Genomic DNA, 6,855 nt, shown 5'->3' with positions numbered 1-6,855 from the left:
ATAATTATATTAATAAAATAATTATAAGAAATGTTCTGAAATGAATGTTGGAAACTCTATGAATAAACTTTGGTCATATATAAAAGTCAAGTACAAGTGAATCTCTGAGTCTAATTACTCTGTGAAGTATCTGAATATCTCTGTGTAAGTAACTTTGGAAGTCAGTGTATGCTTTAAACTCTAAAAATTATGTTTCCCTATTTTATTGTTATCATATTACTTTATTGTTTCTTTATTACATTTTTATTTATGTTGCAATTTTTTTTAGGCTCAATATTAAAACATACAATAGGTGGTCAAGATAGAAAGTCTACTGTGCAAGTTATGCTCATGCCATTTTTTTTAAAATTTCAGGAAAAAGAAATGGTCCAACATAGTATATTAGGTGTAGAGGAAAGATTTTAGATATAGGTTACTAAGGTACCATTTTTGTTATTCAACATTTAATTGACTGATGTATTGACTTATGTGATCTCAATTATTGTAATTATATTTTAAGAAAATAAGATTTATTTCCATTGTTTTTATGATTTGAAATATTAGTAGCTATGGTTATTATTATTAAACAGTTGAGTTAACTAATAATAAGTTTACGTAAATTAATAATTCCATTAGATCCTAGGATGTTACATTTGGTATTAGGGCAACAATTTGGGAGGAATGGAAATTATGACTAGGGCTATAAAAAAAATGAATTATATGAGTAAGGGAAAGGAGTTTGGTACAAGTTGTTGTCTATTAGTTGTCATGTATAATTGAATTTGTTTACTTTTATTTATATTAAAGTATTATTGCATCATAAAATACCAAGAGCAAGAAGCAATTGATGATCAAATTTGAGTTTGGTTGTAATAATTCATAGTACAATGGGGGTGATAACTTTTGGCTCTATGATACAGTTTGTTGTGTTGGTGGCCCAACTCGTGAGTAAGGCCCATGATAGAATGACATGAGTTAAGGGAGGCAATATTGCTAAGCATCTATAGTTATTTTGAGGTTGATGTCACCTCATTTTCAAGGTGATGTAGATCCTTAGGTAGCCGAGGATTGACTAATGCGAGTAGAGAAGTTACTTGATCACATGTAGTGCCTCAAGGTAGGAGAGTTCCATTGGCAACATTTTTGTTAGATAGAGAGGCAAGCGCTGGAGGATTGGCTAACAAAGGAAGAGTTTTAAAGGTAGGAAAATACATAGATCAATCAGGAGGAGTTTGTAGAGACATTCAAGAAATGGTTTATGTCACAATCTACTAGAAAATAGATGCAATAGTCTTTTCTATGACTAGTGTAAAGGAGCAAGATGATGATGCACTATGAGGCCGAGTTCAAAACTCTTCTCATATATAATCCCTAATTAGTTAGCACCCCTTAAAAGAAGTGTTATTATTCCTACAAGGTTTGAGAGATAGTTTAAGACATCCTGTGGTCCCATTTCATATTAGTGATTTCTCTTAGCTTATATAGAGAGACAGGTTAGTGGAGAACAATTTGATGTCCACCTAACAGTGGTGGAATGCTAGTAGGAAGAGGTTTGGAGGAGAGCCCTTTAAAATCATATTCAATAGGAAGAGGACTAGAGTGGAGGCTAGTGATTCTAGGCAGGGAAGAGCTATAATATTTAGGAGTATTTGAGCATATCTATCTTCTAGCTGTGCACCTATATGTAATTTTTTAGGTGGCATGTGGGTCGATATTCTCTATATTTTGGTCAATATTTTAGGTGTGGTTAAGAGGGTCACAAGGTGGCATAATACCCATAGAGAGTGTTAGAGGGAAGGGTTGAAGCTGAGGGCAGCAGAGCAAGAGGCAACAACCAACATTGTCTAGAGTAGTTAATGAAGCCTCTTTGGCCTATAGTGGAGGTAGATTTGGAGGGAGATCATCTAGTGAATCACTTGGAGGAGCTCAGTGGGAGTCCATTCCAATTGTTAGTGCAACCTTGATTCAGCCTAGGCTTTATAGTCTAACTCAATAGGAAGCAAAGGAAGCTCTAGACATGGTAACTTGTATGGATTTTATTTCTTAACAACCTTATAGTATTCTTTTTTTATTTTGGTGTCGATCATTCCTTCCTATTTTAACATATTATGGATGATATAATTCTGGATGAATTAAGTTTAGTCCTTATTCTATTATTTTTTGAGTTATCTATTATGTTGCCAATACGGGATATGATGTTTGTAAAGGTTTGTGTGTGTGAACTTGAAATTTTGGTAGGAAGTTAGCATCAGCGTAATCATATTACCTCTAAAAGAATTTGGTATAATAGATGAAATGGATTAGTTGAGAAAGTACAGGTCTCAAATTGGTTGTTGTAAGAAACAAGTGAATTTATCTATTGATGGGCAAGTTTTTTTTTTTTTCTTTTTTGGGTGTTAGGAGTGCCTTATTATCTTTGATTTCTATTTAATAAGTAGATAATTAAGGCTTGGAGGTAGGGAAATTTGGTGTTTAGGCTTGTGTGAAAGATTTTAATAAATCTATAATGGCCTTGAGGATGTCTTAGTAGTGAAAGATACTCTTACCATCTTTCCTTTGTTACAATATGGCATCCTAAGCTTATAATTTTGATGATAACATATATTTTTAGTGTTCTACTTTATTTCTCCTAGTATTTCTATTGCATATTTCTCTTATTGTGCATTAATTAACATTTAAGGTACCCCTTACACCATGTAATAAAGGATCGACTCAAGCCCAGGTAGAATAGATTTGATGTTCTGCAAGAGCTTGAAATTTCTTTTCTTTTTTTTTTTTATATTTCTTGAGTCAAAAGTCCTATAAAAGATATATGATAGCTTAGCTACCATGCTCACACACATGGGAAGTGAAAATTAAAAAGTCAGATTCTTTGAAGTTCATACAATACAATTATGATCGTTCTGCATGATCTATTTATTAAAAAATTAAATTGAATGGATAATTGAGAGATTAAGAATGTTAAAAGTATCATACTGTACGAACATGATCATACAGGATGATCCATTTATATCTGAGCTCCTTGTTTCCAATCATATTTAGGCAATTTTTAAAAAATTAAAATTTATACTATTCATATGATACGACTTGGTTCGTACTCTATGAACTTTAAAAATCTTGCCAAAATTAATCCATGAGATTAAGCAATCAAATTTATAATGATGGTGATTGGTGATCGTATAGTAACGAAGGGTACTTCATATGGTACTTTGAACTTTTCATACATTACGACATAGCTTCGTGTGGTACAAACTAAAAAGATATCAGGACAATAATTAATCGCTAGAGGTTCTTCCTATACAAATATAAGATTTGATTGAACTCATTGTATTGTACGATATAACATCATACCAGATGAACAAATCAAATTATTTGAATTGATCGTATTGTACATCCCTCATCATACAACACTATCAAGGCTTGTTGAACTAATCATACAATATGATACTCATATCATACAATATGATTAGTGACAGTTGAATTAAATTTTCAGGATTATTTTAGCCCTTCTTTAAATACTCCTCTTAGTTTATCTAAGAGGATCTTTTGCTAATTTTTTTCAGAGAGAGCTTCCATAAGAAGGGTTTGAAGAAAGAATATTTCTTTGGGAGAGAGAGAGGTGAGTTCTTGAGGGAGAAAATTATAATGTGATAAAGATATTGTGTGGGAGGTGTTTCTACACATGGTTCCTCCGTGATCTTACACCACCTTTCTCCAAGCTAGGTCAATGTCTTTGCTTGAGGGAAACTATGAGAGGTTTCTCTTCATGGGAAGTATCCAAGTTCTTCGCCACACCAAGGAGGTGGATAAGATTCAGTTACTCCACAACACCGAGGAGGTAAAAGGGTTCCATCTACTCCACTGCACCGAATTAAGAGGTAAAAGGGAATCAGCTGCTTCTCCACTACATCAAGGAGGTGAAAGGGATTCGGCTTCTCTGCTGCATCGATGAGGTGAAAGGAATTTGACTACTTCGCTGTGTCGTGGAGGTAGAAGAGATTTTTAAGGACTTCTCTACCTTGTTGAGGGGGAAAAAGGAGAGTTACTAAGTTTTTAGCGCAATTCTTGGTGTGGAGGAATCCAGGAGTGGACATATGCCAAGGTTGACCAAACCACTATAAACTTCTAGTGTGTTTATTCTTGGTTCATTGTATTTACTTTTTTGCACTTTATTTCTTACATTTTACTTATATCTAAATTTATGATTTGTGGGATTTTCTTTGCATTAGAATTATAATAAATTTTACTCCAAAAAAAAAAAAAATAAAAAATAATAAATAAAAAACAACAAGAATATTTTTCTTTACACGTTTCTTTTGTAAAAATAAAAAGAAAGTTTTTATGAGATTGGTGTTGTATTATTTTTCCACTAAATCATAATCCTTAAGAAGAAGATCCATGACACACCTAAGGAATAGAAACACTACAGAGGGTTATTCAATAACCCATCCACCGTTGTTTGATAAGATTCCCTTTGATTTTTGAAAAATTTGTATGTCAACATTTCTACAATCAATCAATTATTGTCTCTGGCATATGATACCAGAAGGACATTATGCACCCTCTAGATTTGTGAATGGTGTAAAAATTGAATTTCCTTTTTAATGAATCGAGTAATAAGGATAGAGACAACACAAAACTAAATGCAAAATAATTAAACTATTTTTTTGTGCACTTTAATCAGAAGACTACATAAGAGTCTCCACTTATTCTACTAGAAAGAAAATCTGTGATAGATTATGCATTACTTATGAGGGTACAAATGAGGTCAAATAATCTCATTTAAATTTACTATTGCATGATTACAAATTTTTTGGCATGAAACCAAATGAAAATATTTCTGACATGTATACAAGATTTACTATAATTGTTACATCCCTACTTGCTTTAGGTAGAGAACTATCGAATTCTAAAAAGATTAATAAAATACTACATTGTCTGTTTGATAATTTTAATGCAAAGATCATTGCTATTTGTGAATCAAAAGACCTAAATATTTATTCAATTTATAATATACTTAGCTCACATATTGGCTATGAGCAAAATGTAAGCCAAAGATTGCAGAATGAATGAGAGAAAAGGAAGGAGAAGACTATGACATTAAACACCGGTGACTTAAAAAATAACATCTCTGAATCAGATGACAATGATGATATAGTCATTATGATAACACAATTCAAAAGCTTACTAAAGAAGAAATAGAAGTGCCATTTTGAAAAGGGCAAAGGTAAGGGAAGTTAATTCAATAAAAGTTTATTTGATATAAATTGCTTTGAATGCTGGAAGCCAGGGCATGTAAGATCCGATTTCCCTAACTTGTTGCACTTAGGCAACCATCAATGTAATTATCCTTAATAAAATATATAAATATTGTAGTAGAAAAAAAAATTTAGCAAATTAAAAACACAAATTATTTTTATTAAAAAAACTTCAAAATAAAAAAGATTCATCTTACTTACTTAAGTTATGGATCATTTGATTCGATGAAAAAGAAAAACATAGAAAAATAAAATATAGTGTAAAAAGAATGTAGTATATTTGGAATCATTAAATTTGCTTGGATGAGTATAATAAATGCAAGTTTATTATTATTATTATTATTTGAGTTGAAGTAAAATGAATGTATTATATAGCTCAAGATGGAGGTGGTCGATGGCCAGGGTGGCGATAGTTGTGGTGGTGATAGTTGGTGGTAAGAGCGATGCCAAGTGGTGGAAACGGGTAGTGATGAATAGTGGTAGTTGTGGTGGCGACTCGTGGCACACAATGATAGTGGTGAATGGAAGCTAGCAGCTAGTAGCTACAGGCCGCAAGAATTAACAAGTGGCAATGATGACTGCTAACACAACGATAGTGGTGAATGGTAGCTAGCAGCTAGTAGCTACAGGCCGCGAGAATTAACAAGTGGCAATGATGACTACTAGGGGCTAGCAACTGTGAGTCGTGGTCAGTAGTGGCGAGACGTGATGGCAAATTTTGACAATATTAATAAAACATTTATAGTGTATTTACAAAACGGTCAAATCTAGTAAATTTTTTAAAAACATCATAAATTAAAAGGTAAATTTCAAATATTCCAAAATTTATTCTACATTTCTCTTACTTTAGACAAAAAAAAAACTAATTCGTTTTAAATATTTTACTTTCCTACACCAAACACCCGTAAATATTTTCAAATAAAACGTTACGATATGTGTGCTGATGCTCTAGCAAAACTGGGTTGTACCAATCTTCTTTTCATTGAGTTTAATGAGGATGAAATCCCTTAAGCTGTTAAAGGTTTTGTGGGTCTGGATTGCACTGACTTACCTTATATTAGATCCCATTAATATGGTTTTTTTTTTGTCTCTCAGTTTCCTTGATTGTGAGCATTTTCTGTTGTGTGGTGGGTTTGCTGTGAAGGATTTCTAGATAAATAGGGAAGCAGTGGTTCATTGTGGTATTTTCTTTTCTTATTATCATTTTTGGGTGGCTCAGGTTTTTAGCAACTCCTTTTGCCTTATAGTTTACACTTATGGGCATTATCTGTTGTTTTTTGGCTTAATGTTAATGATTACTAGAGATTAGGGAAGTTGTGGTTCATTATATTTTATACTCTTCTTACTATTAATTGTTGGTGGCTTCGGTTTTGGCGACTCTATATTCTCTGTTGTGTGATGAGTTTTCTCTCTCTCGGTTGCCTTGTGGTTTATATTTCTGGTCACTATCTATTGTGTGGTTGGCTGTCTGGTAATGAACTTTTGAGAGTAGGGAAGTTGTGGTTAATTGTGGTTTATACTCTCCTGGCTTTTAACTGTTGGTGGCTTCGATTTTGGCCATTCCAGTATCCTTTGCCTAGAGTTTCATTAATTTTAACTAACTGCAATTGTATCCTTT

Source organism: Dendrobium catenatum, unplaced genomic scaffold (assembly GCF_001605985.2).
Source record: "Dendrobium catenatum unplaced genomic scaffold, ASM160598v2 fragScaff_scaffold_655, whole genome shotgun sequence".
Lineage (NCBI taxonomy): Eukaryota > Viridiplantae > Streptophyta > Magnoliopsida > Asparagales > Orchidaceae > Dendrobium > Dendrobium catenatum.
The sequence above is the reverse complement of the archived record's forward strand: the minus strand, read 5'-3'. Positions refer to the sequence as shown.